This window comes from Trachurus japonicus, chromosome 18 (assembly GCF_045865225.1).
Source record: "Trachurus japonicus isolate A0001 chromosome 18, Traja_1.0".
Classification (NCBI taxonomy): domain Eukaryota; kingdom Metazoa; phylum Chordata; class Actinopteri; order Carangiformes; family Carangidae; genus Trachurus; species Trachurus japonicus.
The window spans coordinates 30014554-30036392 of NC_140924.1; the positions used below are offsets into that span (position 1 = coordinate 30014554).

At 43.6% G+C, this 21839-nt stretch overlaps 1 protein-coding gene and 1 long non-coding RNA gene across 4 annotated transcripts in view; one reads left to right on the forward strand and one right to left on the reverse strand.

Moving 5' to 3' along the window:
• adamtsl3 (ADAMTS-like 3) overlaps positions 1-21839 on the forward strand; it is a 108757-nt gene that overhangs the window by 15988 nt on the left and 70930 nt on the right. The gene's annotated exons all lie outside the window — the stretch shown is intronic.
• Positions 3722-4428, reverse strand: LOC146969613 (uncharacterized). The gene is made up of 3 exons (XR_015034198.1): positions 4216-4428; positions 3942-4050; positions 3722-3853 (listed from the first exon to the last, which is right to left on the reverse strand). It is a non-coding gene; the product is annotated as an uncharacterized LOC146969613 (long non-coding RNA).

The following is a 21839-nucleotide window of genomic DNA, read 5'->3' on the forward strand; positions in this document are numbered from 1 at the left end:
ATCCTGCGCCTCGCGGGTCAAACTCTAGCGAGAAAAGAAGGAGACAGATGGCCAGTGCATGCGCTGTGTTTGGTCTTTTCCTCTGCAGCGCTGTGCAGGGTGAAGGTGTGTATCACCGCCACCGAGGGCAAGATGATTTCCTCCGCCGCACAGAGAGAGAGAGAGAGAAACAACGATGGAGTAATAGAAATATGGTAGCAGTTGTCCAGAGGTGTAAGCGTTCTCATGTCAAGTTCATTTTCTATTCCAAACAGGCTGGGGGAGGTCACTGGTGTCAGCACTCAGGCCCGTTTTACACCTGGCCCTCAGTCCAGCATGTGTTATGTGTTTGTGCAATATTTTTGTGTACCTCAACAAACTTAACACCCTAATTTTATAATGGCATCTGATTGCAGCTGTACCCCCCATGCACACCCGACTAATTACTGACAAAAGTTTCCGACCGTTGAGATAAATTTGGAAAGACATTTCCCTGCTTTTATGTGATGATCCAGGGCAAAGGATGGATTGTTTTTCTTTCCGCTGAACTAATCCAGGTTGTTGCAGAGGCTTGGCCGGTTAGTTCCCAGATTTAACAGTGCAAGCGAACCCGCTAATCACATACACACGTGCACGGGGCAGCGAAACCCCCACGTAGGTAGGACTTAGTGACTGTCAATCACTGTCTGACATGTCAGAGGTCGTACTAGTCAAACTCCTGCATCCAGCCGAGGGCTTTTTACTGTCCATAAGAAGCCGGCTTGGCTCCTGGACCCTCAGTGAACTTGCATGCCCCAGTTATCTTGGATGACGCAAGTGAATCAGGGCAGATCCACCACTTGTGTCTCATTAATATCAGGCACACCCAGTGTTGTCATAAGGCTGCCGTGTGCGCGGCCCTCTGTGCTTCCATCCTTTCCTGTTTCATCAGTGACAACTGCTCTGTGGCAGTAATTATCTCCTCCATTGTTCTAACAGTTGTCACATCAGAGATTCATTATCAATCTTTCTTAACTACATTTACAAAAGTATTTGTTTTTATTGCTTTTTTTACACTGGTACCAAAGGTCAGGCAACAAAAATGCAATAAAAACAACCAAAACTGAAAAAAAAGCTTAACAGACAATGTTAAACACTCAGTATTAAATCACATGCAGTAGTTAATGAGAAGTAGACTGGCTTTGCATAAAGTATATATTTAGCAGCACACACATTATAGTGCAGTCATGAAATAATAACAGGGTTCCCGGAGTAATAATAGTTTAAGAATTCAGAAACCAGAACCAGAAAATATCACAGTTTGTGGTTCCAAACTCACTACACACTTTATTAGTCTTTTTTTTTTTTTTTTTTTCATCAGATGGAAAACATTTTATTACTCTCAAATTTATTGAGCTCCCCATCCAAGAGAGTGTGACCACCGAATACGAGTTTGAAATGAGTTTTCTCACCGTAAATGGTCTATTAACGTTTTGGTTGTTGAAAGAAAAGGGACGAGCGCAGACAGAGATGTTAAAAGTTTGAGAGCGAAATAACCTGCGAAGTCATTTGGAGAATGTCGGCGACAGAAAAGATCACGTCAAGATTTTGTGAAGTTCCCTTCCAAGCGTCTCACATGAATGCTGTGGTTGTTCTGCCACAGAGACCTCATAAAACCGAGCACAGATGCTAAAGAGGCGTTTTGTGTTGTATTTCCTCTGTCAGGCAACGCAACATAAACTCTGTAAAGAAGGCTATTTGACTGCAAAGAAAGGGACAGAATGACAGACTATGGTTAGATTGTCTAATTATCTGTAATTATCTCAAGACATTTTATTCTGACTGTAAAATTAGAAGCTGGTTTAAGGCACCAACAGTTACATCCAATGGCCTGTTAACAAAAAGATAGCTAACCTTGTTAAACAAATGATAATATTATGTCAGCATTATCTTAGGTTTTTTTTTAATATAAATATCATTATACTGCATATTTGTGATTTGTTTAAGCTCTCAGTAATCTGATTATCCTCCCACAAAAGCTGTTAATGTTAGCCAATACTGAAGATAATGGTGCATAAATTGAAAATTAAAGATGTGCAGCTTGTTGGATGCAGTAATAAATGTAGTTTTTTTTTTTGGACTCATTTCATCATAGATCACTTGTGATTTAGTTTTTGTCTTCTTAAATGAATGTAAAGGTGTGAATCATAATTTTTGTCAGGGAAATGAACACTGCTGTTGTATTCCTGGTGCCGGTTGTGATTTGTGATGGTGTCGGAAATTAAAATAACGAATGAAGTCCACAGGAAAAGCAAATAACACATTCAGTCTCCATCATCGCTGTGGCCGGTGACGTTGCCGTCGCTGGCGGCGCTCTCCAAAGGCCCCCGCCACACGTCTTTACTTCTCTGTCCTTTCCGTGACCCATGATTCCCTCCTTCCTGCCCACCTAACTCTTAAAGATTAACAGAGTGCTCACTACCTGTCCACCTGCTAGAGGCATCACATTTACTGGCACCAGGGTAATCTCAGGGGTCCAGTTGGTTTTCTAATCCTTGGAAACAGAAATAGAGAGCCCGGCCAAGGGCAGGCTGTTCAATTTCCAAGGGGATATGTTATGGGAACTGCCATTGTTCAGCTTGGGAGGCCACCTGTATCAATATCAGAATTTATTGTGCCAGATGCAACTTATTTGGATATCGTTTTCTTGGCCTTACCATGATGTTACATGATTTTACCTTGATTATTGCTAAGAGTTTTTTCCAAGTAGACAAAAAACTTTTAAAAAAAGGCTGATGTGTGTGCTGATTTGTGGCAGTGAAGGTTTTTGTAGAGGTCATGCCCTTGTTCCAAAGCACACCGGGGTGTTTGGTAGCACCACCAGATTACTATAAAGCTGCGCTCGAAAAGCTTTCATTGGCTCCATCTCCCCTCCTCACCCAGAGATATGCCCTCAGGATCTCTCAGTGTCACCTGGATATCTGTAGCCAACGTGAAGCCCGCAGAATGTGAACCCATCTCCGTTACACACGCCAACAACAATGGAAGGGCTGCTTGGACCACATTTGGAAGGTTTTGGTTGCAGAGGCAATTTCGGAGCTATCAGATTGAAACTCAAGATGCCAGAGCAAGTCAATTCTGTCAGGAATTTCTAAGAGGGTAGTGCGCCTTTTCAAAGCTACTTTCTTAATGCAAGTTAAAAAAAGAAAAAAAAGAAGAAAGGCTTTCATGGCCAGAGAAGCGCAATCACAATGGAGATGAAGATGCCACTATGAGGTTTTAGAGTCTCAGATGTCTGCTCTGTTTAAAGAGCGATGTCTTTAACTCTGAGGTTGTCCTTAACAAAGCTACTCAGGTGTTTAGGTGGCCCTGAATGTCTTTGATAAGGGGCACGGTATTACATTTCCATAAGTAGATGAGCTGTTATTTTGTGGTGTAACTTTATTCCATTAATTTTCGAGGCGCTGTTATCTGCTCTGTCACCGAGCGCCGTCCAGAACTTAATGGACCCTCTGATTTCCAGTTTTTAGGGTCTGGTAGCTCCATCTCCCTGATGCACATTGCACTGATCACACTGTACTCCATCAGCCTGAGGTTCTCCCTCCACTTCAGACTGCATGTATGCAAGACTAAATGATTTATGCGATACTCTCCCGTCTTTGTGTGTGTGTTCGCATTGTAAGTCGAGCATGATATATCCTTCCAAAACAGTATTCCTGCAGGATGGAGGCTATAAAGTGCAGATGCACTGTGCAACTCATGACAAACCTGTTCCTCCTGACAATAAACCTTGATTCAGTGCCTCAGCTTGCGGAGGTTTTAGCGCTGCTGAGAGACAGCTTCCAACCACTTGGCTGCTCTTAGGTTTCATGCCACCAGGGGTTTGCTCTTCACTCTGAAAGAAAAACATTTCTTACACAAACCGAAGCCACGGCCAGCAGGTTTTAAGAGACAGATCCCTCATCTCGGAGGGTGAAACTCACCTGCTTTGCCAGCTAAGCTGTCAAGTTTGTCCTATTTAGAGAGGAACTGTAGTCGCTCTTTGGGGAAGGCATCAGAGCTGTAATACCATCATGGCAGTTTCTGTCTGCACTGACAGTTCAAAAGAAAGACATGTTTTTTTATATATAGAATGATCGTACAGAGTATTGCATACACAGGATGAGTGAATGATATCCAATCTTGATTTCAGTAAGCTCAGTGTTCTTGCTGTTTCCCATCAAACATAGTTAGGAAAACCAAAAGTTGTTCTTTTACTTATCATAATGGTGGCAGAATAACACAAGAGCCCTGCCAGCAAGCCCAGGAGTTGGGATTGGGAGAAAAATAAAACTGCCTTCCCAAAGCTGAACTGGTGTTTTGTGAGTGGACTCCTCTGTGAGCCTTGTGCGTCCTTGCGCCTCGCATGTTTCTGAAAAAGGGGAACGACAGGGAAAGGGAGGCGTCCAGTGATTCTTCAGTGGGCTTGTACTGTACTGGAGGCTGTGCCCGGCAGTGCCAAACCCTGCTCCCCGCTGAGATGACCCTGGGCACACGCTCCAGCTGTGCAAACATAGCCACATTGCTGAGCAGACACTCACGTCCAGACCGAGCCAAATCCAATTATTTGCCTTCGCCTTGAGCCTCTTTTTTGCGTTTCATTTCAGTAGCACATATCCAGCCACCTTCCTCAGAGCAACACATGAGCTGCACCGCCAGCCTGAGCGAGGCTGACAAATGCACCTACTGTGGCTTCTTTCTCCTCTGCGTTTCTCTCGTGTGAACGTTTCCCCCCGGTTGTCAGCATAATTTTCAGCCTTTTGCTCATTTTTCTTCCCATAATTCTGCCGTGACAGTAGGTATCCATTTTGTTTGAAGGAGAACCACCAAAGTCAACAGGGAGGGGATGCGAGCCACTGGATTGTCGGCCGGTTGAGACAGACAGCGGGCAAAAAATATTTTCGTCAGGATGGTCCAGCCCATGAACATAAGCATCAAACCAGTTATGTTACACCCGCTGACCTTTGGCGCTTCAGGTCATCCTGCCCCTTAAAGGAATTCAACTTTATTGTTACTCAGGTTATTTTTCTTCATTGACTTGACCTTTATTTCTGTTGGTATTAAACTGACATTAAAACAGATGTTTGTCTCTAACATAAGTGGAGGCTAATGTTAGCATGTCCCATCAGCTAGCTCACTACCTCCAATAACACAATGTGACTTAAAGGCCCTGGGTCTAAAAATGTGTAGGTACAGAACAATAGATATAACTTTAAAAATGTTGCAACAAAATAGTATGATTATGTTTACCTTGTCATGATACCAGGATTAACTACCTACTATGATCGTGCTATCTGGTGAACATGTCTCTTTTTGTCTGGGACATGTTTAGCACTGTGGTGTGTAGTCACTCAATGTTGATTAAGGGTGTATACTGTACAGACTGGTGGTTCATTGGCTTTATTCCGATTCAGGGGCTAAAACGATACAATTGTTGCATCTTCTGGGTCGTTTGTATTCAGTCCCAAGTAGTCCAAAGCTGTAAACAAATGCCATGCGCAAACCAACTGTTTTCTCATTGGTCAGAAGTCTTACCTGGAAGGAGAAGGAGGTTACCCGGGAAGAACAAAAACCATGAAACAGAGGAAAATGAAAACGCGGCCCGGCAAGGACCGTGGTTGAAGCCCGGACCCGACCCTATCCGAGTCAATTGCATATACCTATTGTCGACCCAAACCTGGTCAAAAAAATGGAAGCTGACCCGAGTCATCCTATACATTCTCGGCCTGAACCGCTCCGAGGCTCGAATGGAAGCGAGTCGAGACCGCCCCTTCTAAGCGATCTTGGCCCGCTTGTTTTATTCCGCATCGAGTGCGATTGCTGTGTTCACATCTGACCAAACAAACATTTCTTTGGAGTGAAATGCTCCCTATTTCAGAACAACTGCTCCAAACGAGCCAGGCCTGAATACTACCTACCCATTTTTAAGGGCTCTTGTTTTAGAATCTGGTAGGAAAACAATTAAAAGTCAGCTGGAGATAGCTTAGTCAAGCAACTCTGGGAGCTAACATTAGCTTTATTAGCTAGCTAGCAATAGCTACAGTATAATCTTCCAGTGACGCTCATTGTTTCAGTCAGGGAATCAGAGGTCTAGAAATGATAAGTCTGGTTTTTTCCTCCTCTGCCTGAAGGACTCAGTGGTTCAAAAGGATTTTCAACTGGTAATTCTGACACGGTAAATTGCACTAACCCCATGTTAGCCACAACTATGCTGGAGAACAAGGATTAATACAGTAAAGTTATCATCCAATCTGTTCACACACACAACAGTTTCTCTGTGTAGTGAGATGATTACCAGCACAGTAGATGCTCACTGTAAGTGCTACAGTATGTCTAAATAAAGCACTCTTGAAAAGCCTTTGGGTTGTAAGTTTCCAACTTGAGAGAATGTGCTGCCAGTTTCATACAAGTCTCTGATACAACACAGGCTTCACTGAGCTGAAGTCAGACAAATGGAAGCTCACTCAACTGATAAAAGTCATTAAATAGATCAATTGTGTGCAGTTATGTCTCAGTGTGTGTAGCTGACGTTCATTTGATCTGTTCGCCAGTGTCCGCACACAAAGAGCTGCTCCCAGCCTCTGTCTACCAGAACAAAGGCAGCGGAGGAAGAAAAGTGCGGACTATCACGTTGCTATCAGCTTGACAAGCAAGAGAGTCTGATCAGGCCGCAGTGAGCTGACATCTTAATGGCTGCAGCCTTGATTCCCAGTCTAACTTTCTCTCTTTCTCTCGTGTCAAATGCTGAGTGGAGAATATTTCCACAAGTATCTAATTCCAGCTACAGAGGCGCAAACTGAAATGAACATATTTTGTCATAAAGACAATGTGCTCCATGTGTTCGGTACTGGACAGCAACACGTTTTTGTGTGCTGTAATTATCCACCCATGTAAAAAAAATCCCTCTGCAGTAATTCTACATTCGCGGCCAAGTACTTAGAATTAGCCAAACACACGGGCTGAGTTGTGTACACAGAGGAACGGCACTTACTTCAAGAATGCTGAGTAAATCTCCCCACATATTTGGAAACTGTCACTCTGTGCGCACCGTTGTTGGAACAAGTTAAGTGTTATCATAACTGACAATAGTTTGTTTGGGAAAGAATTTCTTCAATAGTTTTGGGTGACATCAGCGCAGTAACACCCTGACGACTGAATCTTTCCATTTCCGATGAACCGGCGTGACCCTGCTTTATATATAAACTGACCGTAGTAGGCAGCGGGAGAAGCTACTTTTGGCTCCACCGCGGCTTCGGAGCTAAATGATTTTCCTGAGATAACAGAGTGCATGTCGACCCGGGGCCCACGGGGGAGCACTAATGCAAAAACAAACACATGATATGCTGTCTCTCAATGCAGCTGGGCCTATATGTGAATGACCTGACAGGCCTTAAACACAAAAAAATAGAAGTTCCTGGAGCTTTCAGATTACAGTATGCAGCGCACACATGTAGGGACACAGGGAAAACTGGGACAGGATCATCAGCCTGCAACACAAACATCACAACAAATCTGGAATCCCCTATAGGACCGTCGCTATAGTTAGCGAGAGCAAACACTGCTCTGTTTACACGGGCAGGCGCGTATAGTTGGACACATAAAGTTAGACAAACAGAGGCCCCTCTGGTGGACTCATACATGGTGTCAAATAAATCTCCCATGGCGTGTTAAAGACTTCAAATGGCGCCTCCAATCTGTCTCTTTAATACAAAGGGAATGTGGAGGGCGAAATGTGCCAACTCACCCCCTCAACCATCCACCCCCCCACCCCCCACCCCTTCCTTCAAATGCCACTTTGGCTGCATCCCAGATGTCAGGGCCGTCATTCATCAAACTGCTCCCCATCGCCAGCAATTACACAAGTATGACTGGGATGTTTGACTAATTTTTCTTGATGTGTGATCATTGTCGCATGTCTCTGCAATCATCCTCCATTATCAGCATTAAGACACAGTTTTTTTTCAGTGTGTCTATTATTATAAGATCCATGTTTGTTGTCTGTACAGTAATATTTCGATCAGGCCTCTCCTGAGAGATGTCTTTTTCCTGCTCTTTTAGCCGCTGTCTGTCTGTCAGTCTCCTTGGATAATTGCATCCTGGAATCTCAGCATATCAACAAGACAATGGATGAACAACAATGATTGTCACATCGCGCCCGACAGTGTTGTCATGGAATGAGTGGGGAATACGCTGTGGACTCTGATCTTCAGTGGTGTGTCTCAGAAAACAGAACAGTCCCCACGGGGGTGATTGTCATATTTAGAGGACCCTGGACAAATGACTGGGTTTCCCCTGCTTCATCTGTCAGAGCCATGATGATGTTGTGGTTTGTTTGGCTGCAGGAGAATGTCGAGTCAAGTGGGGGATGTCTGCTGCGTGTGTGTGTGCGTCTGCCAGACGGAGACTTGGGGCCCTTCTTAAAGTGAATCAAGTTATTGTTAACATTTGCTCTGCTACAGTAGGACAGTGGAGCTGTTAACAGAAACATGGCATTTTCTTGGCCTAATTTGGGTCTATTGAAAAAAAAAAAGCTGCCCGAAAGGCCTCTCTAAATACAGATAACATTAAACATAATCAACACAGCATTAACGTTAATGACAGTGAAATTGCTCTCTGATGGATATCTATGAATCTGTTACAAATGAATGATAACACATGTAAAAGAGCTCCTTTCAAAAGGACTTTCCAGTGTAAGGAAATGCAGATTGATGTTAAAGTTTACCAGCAGGAATTCCATTTTTTTTTGTGATTTTCCGTTGTTCTCAACTCCAGTGTTGACAACCAGGAGGAAAGTCAGAGATAAACTACACCCTGCTGGAATTTTGAACTAGTTTTGTTACGAATGAAAAGGCGCTGGAGAATACAATCTTTACAAAAAAAAGAAAAAGTTTTAAAATCCTATCTTGTTTGAGAGAGGGATGAGGGAGCTGTTAAATCCGTGTTCTGCAGCTCTGTGAGATGCACACAGTCATCTGTCAAAACCTGTGAATAGGATTATGTAGATTTGCATTTTTCTCTCTGCCGGTCTCCTTACACCTGGGACCAGACGCATAAAACTGTCACTGTCACTAAAACTCTGTGCACAAAGATACATTCTTTCCGACCAATTACAAAGCAGTGTGTGTGTGTGTGTGTGTGTGTGTGTGTGTGTGTGCTTTATTCTCTTTTATAAACCTCACACGTTTTGAAACTGGAGCCATGTCAGCAAGACTGATCCTGCTGCCACAGATAGTCAGCTATAGATATCTGACATATCCATAACTCCTTCTATTCCCCCTACAGCATTAAACATCAGAAGGACAATAAATGATAAAGTTTATTGCAGGGATAGTAAAACATGTTAAAAATGACAAGAGCATGCACTGCAGTCACATGTATATATTCATCACTTATACATCTAGACACATAAAAATACACTTAACATGATGCTATTATAGTTGCATATGTTGCACTATAATTCTAAAATCACATCCACATAAAATTGATTCATATCTGACATGAATCAGCAGAGTGTATGACACGACAAATCTGAGGGAGGGAAACACCTAATGTAATAATAAAAAAAAAACTAAATTATAGGTTTACCAGCCTAAGTGCTGCAGCCACATATCAGCCCTCCAGGCTATAAAATGACAGTTTAAGTTCCATAATTTATAATCATATTTTCTAGGCCAGTCTGCACACATACAGAGCTACATCTTCAGACTGCTGAAGGATGCTGCCACTATCATGCATAAAGAGAAAGCAAGTGAAGGTCGAGGTAACAGGCAAAAAAAAACTTAGCTAACTGGTCAACATCCAAAATTCTTTCCACTTTGTGCCCACTGTGCAGCCGAGTGTGGATTATGGAGTGGACTGGCTGGATGGTTAGAAGATGCCACGCTACAGGCAGGGCAGCGCTATTTGCCTCGCCGTCAGCCCCGATGAGATCAGGGCCGGAGAATGCCGCAGAATATGGAAATTAAGAGTGTTCGATGGTCAGGCAGCTCCGCAAATGAGGGGCTTAATTTGGGAGCAGGAATGCAACAGTGATTCGTGAGGAACCGCAGACGGAGCGAGGCTTTCGTGGCGCATGTTGATGTTGGTGAAAACAGTTTAGGAAACTCGGCAGAACAAATTGGTCGGCCTCCGCTGTAACATAAGAATGGGGTCTTCTCCCGCTCCCATGCTAGTAAAGACGTCATTCGCAGCACCTTCGCTGAACACCAGCGATGTTTAATATGTTCGGCCTTCAGGCCAGCAGCTTGCCAGGATTGCTCTTTATCTGTTTCAAAGAAAACAGCGCTCACTGGATTGGTCTTCTGGGAGGTCTGGCGTGGACGGCCTACATGCATCTCATGTTTGGTTCATTGCCACTGTCAATTCTGCAGAGACTTCCAACAGGATGTTGTATTGAATAAATGGATAAAGTGGGAGAAAGTGTCCAGATCTCAGAGTGCTACTTGATTTTTGGCTCCTGAACAACCACTCACTAAAATCCTGATCGCGCTGCGGCACCACGGGTCATTGTTCACACACATTGACAGTGTTTTCTTCTTTCTTTCTTTCTTTTTTTTTTTTTATTTATTATAGCTTATGCATGGAAAACTTGAACAACACTCTTCAAAGTCATCTTCATAATAGATAGCGTTTCTGTTTGTTTTGAAGCACTCATACTGTGAGATGGTAAATCTCAGCATCCAGGTCAGTTTGAACTTGTTCCTTAAATGAACTTGTGGAGCGATGTCAGACTTGGACTCCCACTCATCTCTTGACGAGATATTGGTTCCTGTACAAAAGATGGAGTTTGTTCTCAAAGACATTACGCTGATCCTGATGAAGTAGAGCTTCATATTAAACTCTGACATGGATACGACAGACAACATGGAAAACAAGGTAACAACATTTTACATTTTACAGAAAAAAGAACCCAGTTGTTAGTGAGAGGCTTAAAGGGATAGTTTGACATTTTGGCAAATTCGCCTGTTGCCATAATCCCTATAGTCATAGCAGTAGGTTCATTACCTTTAATTATCAGTGCATGTTGTTTTGAGATCAGCAGGGCAGAGACGTGAGCTGCTGAGTGAACAGAATGGAGGTGAATGGTACAGGTCCCCTGTCCCTCATCAAACTCATCAAATACACAATCCAACAACTCCAAAACACTCTGGTGGGCAAGTTGTGATGTGCACATTCACCACGCTATGAGATAATAACGTATGATTATGTAACATTACAACACATGAAGCAAATACTCAGACCTACAGTATGTGCACTTTTGAAATCACTCCCAACTCTGTCTCGTAATGTTACATTATTATCTCATAGCGTGGTGAATGTGCAGGTCACAACTTGTCCACCAGAGCGTTTTGGAGTTGTTGGATTGTGTATTTGATGAGTTTGATGAAGGACAGGGCACCATGTACCATTCACCTCCATTGTGTTCACTGAGCAGCATGCTTCTCTGCCCCGTGGATCTATCCCTTTAAGACTCAAACCTGAATGGATGAATAGGTGAAAAGAGAATTTCTCTGGCGCTACTACAAAAGCCCATATAAACTTTTCATCATCAATCACCCAGTGACAGTCACCTTTATGTGTGAAATCACCCCGGTGTTTTGAATCAGCCGTGCAGCAGCACACATGCAGTCAACAGTGAACCCGTTGGCCCGCTCCATGTGGAACTGTGTGTTGTAATTGTGCCACCCAGCTGCCAGTCCTATGAATTGATATGATTAAGGAGGGCAGATGTTTGTATTTGTGTGTGTGTGTGTGTAGAATATGGTTCTGACTGACACTGTGAATTGAAATCCTCTACTTTAGTTATGGCTTTCTCCGAGACACTACTGCGCCCATTAATCTCTTTGTAGCTGCTTTTGTCAGGGCGGGCGGCCTTGTGTTCGCGCAGCTCGCCGACACGCTGGGCTCGCACAGATCTCTGCTAGAGGTCAGCGGTCAGGGTTATTTAACACCACTGTGCGAGAGCCGCAGATGCGCCAATGAATCGATCAGACTAATGAAAAGCTGTGAGGAGAGAACTGTCGCACAGCTGCTGCCCGCTCTCTGTGCATGTCCGATGGTTGGACGGCCACCAGCGTCGTGTTAATGTGATAGTATGCAGCGTTCACTCACACTATGCAGCAGGGCTGGTTTTTAGTATGTGTGTGTGTGTATGGTCTGGATAATGAATTTTGTAATATTATATAATTGTGTCATATAATTTTATTCAATTTTAATGGAAAAAATAGCTTAAAAGGCTTAAAAGGAATAAAAAAGCAACAACCTCTCCTCTTGTTTCGTTCCTTCATGTCTGTTGTATTTCATGCGCACAATAACTTTGACAGGTTTGAGTTTCCATGAATAAATGCATGAGACTTTAAAAAATGCGACTACATTTATCATACAAGATCTAATATTAAAAATGTGTGTAATTGAATCTTGTTGCTCCGTTGTAGTCAACTGGCCACAAACAGTATATCCTTTTTAATATGATGCTGAGCCATTTATTCTTCTCAAACCTCCACAGATAAGGGCCGTACTTGTATCCCTGCCCAAAAGTCTTTCTAAAGACCATCCATCCCTGCCCCCTCCTTGTAATTATTAACATTTAGAAGCCCCCGTTGGTGGGAAAGTAAATGATGGATTTGGTCGGTCTTCTTCTGAGCCTCAGGTCAGTAAGCCAGAAGGAGGAGAAGATGGATGATTTTGGGGGGAGAAAAAAAACTATAGCTCCGGTCCCATCATCCCATGAAAACGTGATTTGGTCATGATTGTCCACCCTCGCTTGCTTGAATTTCACACTCTTACATAACCTTTTCCCTCCTGCGTTACATGCTGCAGTCAGCTATAACAAAGGGCCAAGGCCATCCATCATGGGCCCAGGCAGTAGTCAGGAAAACAAGTGAGTTTTTTGTGTTTAAGTGGGTGTGATGGAAGATGCAAACTGGGTGGATGTCCTGAAGCAGAGCTGTTATGTCAAAGCTGGATCCAGCTGAGGTCTCTCAGCTGCTTCTTTTTCTCTCCCTCATTGGACGGAGAGCTTGGCCCGACACAGTCCGACCACAGGGGGATCATGAAAAGAATTTGATGATTCAGGAACCAAATGCATGAGCGCTTTTCACTTTTCACTCGCTATTATTTAATATAATGAACTACTGAATTCTACGTGCGTTTAAATCATATCCGTGTGTTCTGAGCCACAGCAGCACGGTAACAGTTTTTAATTTAACTGCACTACTCGGGTCTGTAGCAGGAAGAACTGGCATGTATCAGCAGATGACAGGAGATGTGTCCGGATGTGGTCTTCCCTCATGTGCTCCGTCACTCTGCCCTCCCTGGCATCACCGTGGGAACCCATGAGGATCTGTCAGTGTTTCCTGCAGCTGGTATATACTGTAATACCCAGAGGGTCGGGAGGGTCACTCCCTACTCAGGCTCTTGTCACTGCACTTTGCTGTATCTTTCAGCGGGCCTGCTTTAACCTTGTTTTGACACAAGAAACACAGTCCATCATCTGTCCAGCTACTCTCTACTTTTCTGGTTGCTTGTTCAGAGGCGGGTTCAAGTGGCAGCAGGTTAAGCCCCTCTGTGAATTATTTAACATGGGGGTTTATGTACCCTGGTGATCCTGGAGGCTGTGTCATAAGGTCAAAAGCTCCTGGTAGAGTCCACCAAAGCAGATTGGTCCCAGGAGGAGGGCCAGAATGAGAGCAGTCCATACAACCCCTGTGGATGCTTTTTCTTTCCCACTGAGATCAGGGAAACCAGGGCCGGACCGGCTCACAGCCAGCCAGCATGTGGCGGGGGCCAAGCCCTCCACCCTGTGGGCCGACTGTACTGGACCACCTGCAGGGAGGAATCAGGTTCAGGTGCAGTGTAAGCTGGGTGGCAGGAAGCCAGGGTATAGTCTTTATTTACATCAGCAGTGCACTGATGTCTTTTTCTGGCCATTTAAAGGGATACCCCAACATTTTTTTTTCGTGTCTTGCCTCACTCTCTCACCCATGGCAAGCAGATAGACACCAATAATATTATAATATTAAGCTAATATTAGTCTAAAAATAGATAACGTAACATAACGCAAGTCACAACAAGCACACCGGACCATTTGGAGTTGCTGAGGAGTTTCTCTGATGACTTTAGGTGGAGGCAGGCTTAGTGTTGGGCGATTTTGACATTCTCAGATCGTCCCAATCGCCCTCCCTGGAGATCGCCGATAGACCTATCTATCGCCGGGGGGGGGGGCGGCCGTTCCGTACGTGTTCGTTCGACGGGGGGGGGGGGGCGTCGGCGTCGGCGTCGGCGTATGAGTTTCGCTTTTACCGTGCCCTGCTGTCATGCTGTCATGCATGCGCGCTTCTCTCTCTCTCTCTCTGTCTGTCTGTGTGAGAAAGAGCGCTATGATCAATGAACGGAACGCTATTGCGTTGCCGAAAGCCGAAAAATCTATTCTGGCGGACGTAATTTATTTGTGGCATATCAGGGAACACCTCGTCGGGCTGTAACATAGGCTACAGTAACAGCGCTGGCGTCGGCAGCCTAGTCACAGCCACAACAACACCAGCTAAACGTGTTTCCTCAAATTTGAGGCGGAGTGGCCACCCTGTTTACCACAGAGATGTTGTGTGCGGCCATATGACTACCTGGCTCCGTCTGATTGGACGTCGCCAGTGGCTGCATTTGATTGGTGAAACACTGTCATATGACAGAGTGTCTGTTGGAAGCAGCCAGAGAAGCGGCTTCATTAAAACAAAACAAACAGATTGCGCATTGGATCAATAAAAAAGTAGCGAGTATGTGTGTGTGTAAAATCGCCAAGAAAACAAAACATCGCCGATCGTCCTTCCAATCGCCGATAGACGATTGGATCGCCAATCGGCACAACCCTAGGCAGGCTAACACTACCCATGCACTTCCAGCATTTGAGCTAAGCTAAATAGCAGTGCGCGAGCTCTGCTTGTCATGGACTCGGGAGTGAGGCAAGACATGAAAAAAAAAGTTGGCGTATCCCTTTAAGGGCAAAACCTCACAACAAGCCAATCACACACAAACACACACACACACACACACACACACAGGTTGCACAATTAATTTATTATCGCAATTTTGTTGTTGCAGGTGACAATGACAATAAAGTATTGAATTGAATTGAAAAAGATAGTTGCTGTCTGTTGTGTAAACCTCAGTCAAGCATTAGTCTTCAAATTGCTCATGTTCCTTATACAGCCTGAGTATTTAAGAGAGAATTACATAATTTTCACAGCTTCTTTCTATGCTTTTTTGTCTACATAATACTGTGGTGCTGCTGCGCTGCAGAGGCCATGACTTTCCATTCATCCAGGGAGAACTGCCACCATGCTGGCTGTGGAATATGTATTGTATTAAGAAAAAAACATTTTTGACTTTGTGGTCTAACAGTATGTTCCGGTGCTGGCGTTGTCACAGATCGCCGAGCTGTTTGCCGAGCTGTCAGAACTCTTCTGAGGGCCTCATTAAAAACCTCCACATTAAATATAATAGCAGTCGTTACCTGAGTGGGGGAAAAAAAGAAACCCACATGACGTCTGCTGCAGAGATTAATGTTAGTGGTGAAGCTATTTTTGAATTGAGACGTCTCCCCGCCGGCTAATGGGACACAACGTCGCAAGTGGATTTCATAGCTCCATCTGTTTGGGCTGTGAGATGGGAGTAGATTGCGTTGTGGGGGTGTCACACACCACTAAAAGTGAAGTAGAAGACTCGGCGATGAGCCCCGTGTGACCTCGCGCGTGGTCAGCAGGTGGACTGACCTGTCTGCTTTGCAAGAAAATATGCTACCTGCTAAAGTTGCAGGCTCAGACTGGTCAAGCGCTCATGTTGCAGTCAGCCTGTGGTCAGCTCCGGAGTGAGGAACTGTGATTTATTGTAAGGGCACAGCCGGTGTGAGCATTACAGGATTTGGTCTCTGTTTATATTGCAGGCTGATATTTTGCGGTCAGAGGCGATTCTCGCAAAAAAACAGTGAATAGTTGAAGAGAAATGGATGGTGACAACTACGGTATAAAATGATCAATGACGACTTCTTCAGATGAGTTATCCTGTTGCCTTAGTCAGAGAAACCACGGGACGCAGCCGGCGTTAAAACACTAAATATAACGCCTGTATAATACTGAGCAACTGTGTCATATTTTCTTTTTTGTTCCCTCTCTATAACTGAGTGTAAAGTACACAATAAACTACAGCTACTCTATTAAACCAGAGCAAATAAAAGAATAGAAAACATTTGGTAAAATAGGCTCGTTTGCTTTCCTGGCAGTCGTGGCACCAGACGACTGATACTTTGTATAAAGCTGTTACCTGGCGAGCTGTTTTCCCAAATTTCCAGTCTCTCTGTGCTACTAAAAGCTAAGCTAACTGCAGTCATCTCATCCCACATACTTTCTGCAAGCTAGAATAAACTTATTTCCCAAAATGCTAAATGATTTCTTCAACATTCAGGGATTCAAGAATGAATCCTGCAATCAAAAACAACTGCAAAGGATCATATTAATGACATGAGTCATGAATGCATAAAATATATTTATTAGACATTGTGTATCAAAAGCTATATTACATATTTACAAAGTCAACTTGTTGTTGTAAACTTTCTTGTTCCATGTCCATGTCCTCAGATGTAAGCAGCAGGCTCAGCAGCAGCTTTAAGGAGTCGGACAGGCAGCAACAGTCTGGGAGGTGTCAGCATCTTGCTGGCTGTTTTCTGTTGGATGAAGAACAAATAAGGAAAACATAAATACCTATCTCCTTGTTCACTTGTCTAGTCTGTGATTCTGCATTTTTACAGTTATATTGCAGGCTGAAGTCCAGTCCTGTGTTATTGTGCTGGGTGAGTACACCGGAAGGATAGCAGGTCACCGTGGCGCCCTCGCTTACGTCTGAGGTGTGACTTGCTTGCGTCTTTTAAGAGGCTTTTACTATCCCTGCACTGATAATAGCTGTGGTGTGAACTTTTATTGTTTTGCTTCGATAGTCTAGTAATTTGCTGTTGCATCAAACCCTGCGTCATGAACACCTCCTCTACTTGGCAGCCACTTTTTCACATTTGCAAAAGGGGAATTTTCTGAAAGCTGGTGTTGTTTTTGTTCATGGAAATGCACAGTTGCATTACTTTTTAAAGGAGACATATTATGCCCCCTTTTCCACAAATTAAGATAGTTCCTAGGTGTCTTAAAGACATATTTGTGACATGCTTTGGTCAAAATACCCCAAGGATCAAACATCACAGCTCTTTTCATCCTCTCTAAACAGCCCTGTTCAGATCGGCTGGTTTCAGTGCACACCCAAATATGTGTTTAAGAGCCTTCAAAAAGTGATATTTCCATAATATGTCTCCTATAGGTGTTTAAAGTGCTACACATTTAAACATTAAAGCCTTAGTAGAACATTTTAAAAAGTGAAATTAAACATTTATACATTTGGGTGTGGTACGTCAAAAAGCCATCATAAAGATTTGTAACCGTTTGTTTTTAAATTACCTCGGTCCTCTCATTTGCTAACATGAAGATCTGGAGTCTTGTCCATGTGCTGTATGTGTCCCCCAGTTTCCTGGCAGGTCTCCAGTCTGTCTGTGTGACCAGTGTTTTTGCCGTTTATCATCCTGATGTTCAGACTGCTCATCACAAATGCCAGGTCTGGAGGGAAACAGTCTTTGGAGCTCCTCTTCCTCCAATTTTTATACTTTTGCACTTCTTCACTAAGTCGGTGTCTGCGCTGGACAGATGTGTGGCTGTGATGTTCAAGTGAAAGGGTTGATTCCACCGCCATAGCTTTTAACAAAGAGAAGCAACCGTCCTAGCATCCGAACGTCTTGTTTCTCTGTTGTGCAGTGTCTGGAGTGGAGTGAAGAAACTGTTGTTACCATCAGCCAAGTGCTCAGCGGTCAAAGTCTTAAGTTTACTGACGACAGCCGCACTTTTATCCTCTTGCTCAGGTTTATAAGCTCTGTACGTCCAATGGAATCATACAATCTTCCTGACGTCTGTTCTTTTATGAGTGATAACCGTAATTGCACATTTTGCAGAACAACACATGAATATGGCCGTGCAATTTGTTGTAAATGATTCTCTTTCTTTCTTTTCCTTCCTTGTATGTGCAATCCATGTCAAGCAGTTTTTGTTAAATCGATTACCTTTTTAGGAATCATATGCAAAGCGAAGAATCAGTGACCAGCAGCAGGTTGGAGCACCAGACTGCACAATACGCCTGTAAACAGAATACTGACCATGTAAGGTGACAATTACAGCTGCAGCATTGAAGAGGCATATCTCACCACTTTGAATTTTTAGCCTCACCGTTGCACCCACGATGCAAAAAAGCCTGGAGTATGGTATCTGGCTCTGGTTCTCTGTTTCTGCAGCCTAGGTGAACTGACAACTCTGTTTGCCATAGGTGTGAAAGTGAGCCTGACAGTGACTGACAGCCTGTACAGGGTGTACCCTGCTTCTCACCCTGTGTGACCTGTGAGACAGGCTCCAGCTCCCTCTGACTCTACACAAGATAACTGGTATACATTACAGATGGATGGATGGATGGATGAAGCGTAAATAGATTTTATTTTTGGCATATAAGATTTAATGTTTGCACAAGCTGTAAACATAACACTGTCTCAGTTTATAAGTGTTATGCTAGCATTTCATGCCTACATGTCATGCTTACATTCATCTGGAGTCATAATACCAGACAAATCTACTGTGCATTCATAAAGTATTCAGACCCACATTTTCTAAAAATTTCTTGTTATGTTGTAGCCTAGAAATCTAGCTGCACCCTAGCGGCAGCAAATCTATTTGCTCCGTAGGTGGGTCTAGAAACGAGCCATAGGAACTTTTTGAGTCTCGAACACCGTTTGTGTTCACCAATCACAGAGCTCTATCTGTTTAGAGAGTCGTTGGGCGGGCTTAACGCGATGACGACATACATTTTAATTGGCTTGTCAGGCTAACGTCATCCTGCTCTTTGCTCTGATTGGTCGTAGCGCTACCCTATTGGTGCAGAGGCAGTTTGAAAGACAGCCTTCATCCCGCCTCCTGGATTGAGCCGAGGTCTACCGGTCGTTTCCGCCAGACTATACATGTTAGTGATATAGTCTGGCTTGTCAGGCTAGTTATGTTGCAACCTAATGCTGCAATCCTTTAAAGGGATATTTCAATATTCTGGCAAATTCGCCCATTGCCATAATCCATATAGTCATAGCAGTAGGTTTGTTACCTTTAATTGTCGGTGCAAGTTTTTTCGATCGGTGGGGCAGATATCCAAGCTGCTCAGCTAATGCTATGGAGACATATGGTATTTCCAAGTTTCCGAGGCAAATGTGTAACCGGAACTACATCCCAGACACGGCTGCTTGGCAGAGTGACTTCAAAAGCGCAAGTAGTTCCGAGTATTTGCTTTGTGTGTCATAATGTTACATAATTATACATCATTATTTCATAGCGTGGTGAATGTGCAGGTTACAACTTGCCCACAAGAGCATTTTGGAATTGTTGGATTGTGTATTTGATGAGTTTGATGGGGGAAACCTGAAAATACCATATGCCTCTGTTGTGTCAGCTGAGCATCTTGTATATCTGCCCCGCCAGTCGAAAAACAGCTTGCACTGACAATTAAAGATAACGAATCTACAAATTTGCCAAAAATTTGCCAATATGTTGAAATACTGTATATATCCCTTTAAATAAATTTCCCTCATCATTCTACACTTGGTATCAAACAAAATGTGCAGTATCACCTTGTCATTAAATACTGAGATATTTTGCTCTGACTCTTAATTATCTCAGGTGTCTCACATTTTCCTCTACTGACTGAAGTCCACCTGTGGTAGATTCAGTGTCTCCCTGTGTGATGCAGGCGCGCTAAGATCAACCATCAGTGGAACCTCTCTCTTCTGCCTGGTTTAGGCTTTTATCTGATCTGCATTACGTTACGCAGTCAACACGTAACGCGCTCTTTCATGAAGACTTTAAAAGGCCATGTCAAAGACGTGCTCACGCATCATTTGGAAGGTGCCACGCATCATTATGAGACATTACAACATGAGGGTAACAGAGCGTAAACACAAAGGGATGTGAAGACAGTGCCAGGAAAGTTCTTCACCTATCAAGGATAGACATTTTCCTTTCCGCCCGAGGCTTCTCATTCCTTGCGCTGTTTAAGGGGAGAAGTGTCGGGAGCTGAAGAGGGCAGCGATGGAGACAGGTTGAGCTCCTTGCCACTCGTCTCTTTATGCTCGCAGGACAGGCTGCTCTTGGGAGACAGAGATCAGTAAATCAAGTTGAGAGAAATCTGGCAGAGAAAGTACAACTTCAAAGGGTTTCTGAGGAAGAACATTAAAGGTAACTAAATAATCCATCAGGAATCAGAGAATGTGATGAAAGTGGTGTTTCAGTTTTATTTAGTTTCCCAGAGAGCTTAGTCATGAACTGTTGCTTCGCAGATATCCTGTGTGAATGCCTGAAGTGAAAATTGTAACCAGGAGTGTTTTCTCCTTTTTTTAAACTGAAGAGTGTCTTATTGCCTGAGGCGAGCCAAGACCCTGTCATGGCCTGTATGACTTTTTACCTTTATCAGTCCCTAAATCCTGAAATGGCCATGGCCTTTGTAGTGAGCAAACATTAAACTAAGGGCATCGTAATCCCATGGTTCCTTCATGGTGAGCGGAAAAATCCGCTGACGGATCGATGTGTGGGGGCCAGTGACGGATATATCCAAAATTTCCTTGGATGAGAAAAAGTGCGCCCTTTTTCCTAGCTTGTGAAAGAGGAGCAGAGCAGTAGAGGAAAAGAAGGCCACAATGTTTCCTCCTTCAAAATGTGTTAAGTGAAAGCTCACATAAATCCCCTTGAAAGTGGATTAGCAAAAATATCTTTTCCTCTTAGGTTTCATTCAGACAGGAGCCAGTCTCGAAAAAGGGGTGTCCTTATCTAAACATTGGACGGAATCTTATTAATCAAAGGCAGCGGTACGCAAAACACAAGTCTGGGACTTGGCCTAGTGTAGCATGGTAAAAGTCACTCACTTTTCACAGTTTCCACCCAAACAGTGGAAGCTGGCACCACGTTATAGGAAAGCTCAATTATGATATCAGGTTGGATGTTATTACTGTTGATTATGCGCTTTTGAAGACCCGACTTGCCCCTGAGTTCACTTCCTCTCCTCTTCTCTGGCTGAGATGTGCTCTTTGAAATGTAATCCGCCTTGGAGGTTAATGAATCGCCGGCCTAGTTCCCTGTTTTACTTTCACCCTTGTCCTTTGTCACATTGACACGCACACACACACACATGCTCAATAACACTGGGTTGAAACCTCACATGTGTACGGTTTGGAGATGGAGATGCCTGTTGGAGTTGGTTGTTTCAATCACAGACACCCCTACAAATCAGGAGTGTGTGTTTTCTTAACCCTTGTCATGTTCATTTCAAATTAGCTTAAACATTGCCTGAGTGAAAGCATGCTGGTTTAAATTCTCATGCACTCATTACATCCCATAGAAAAAAGACTTTGTAGTGCACTGAAAGGAGCTCCCGCCTTTAACCTCTCATCGCACATAACAACTGTACCTCATTATTGTAAAAGGTATGTTTATATCCTGTAGATTCATTTTTGTCCGATATGTAATTTAATTAGTTTTAATGATCGTTGAGTAAACATTTATCTGCTAATAAAGTAGCCTATGTTTTTTCTTCTAATAGCTCCTGGCAGAGCTACTATGATTAATGTTGCATAGTTCTACAGTTGACGCAATTCAAAGCACTTTAGTAAACCTGCAATTATGTCAGCTTTTGATTTGACGGTAGCACAACAACTATAAAAACAACAGGGAGCATGGGAC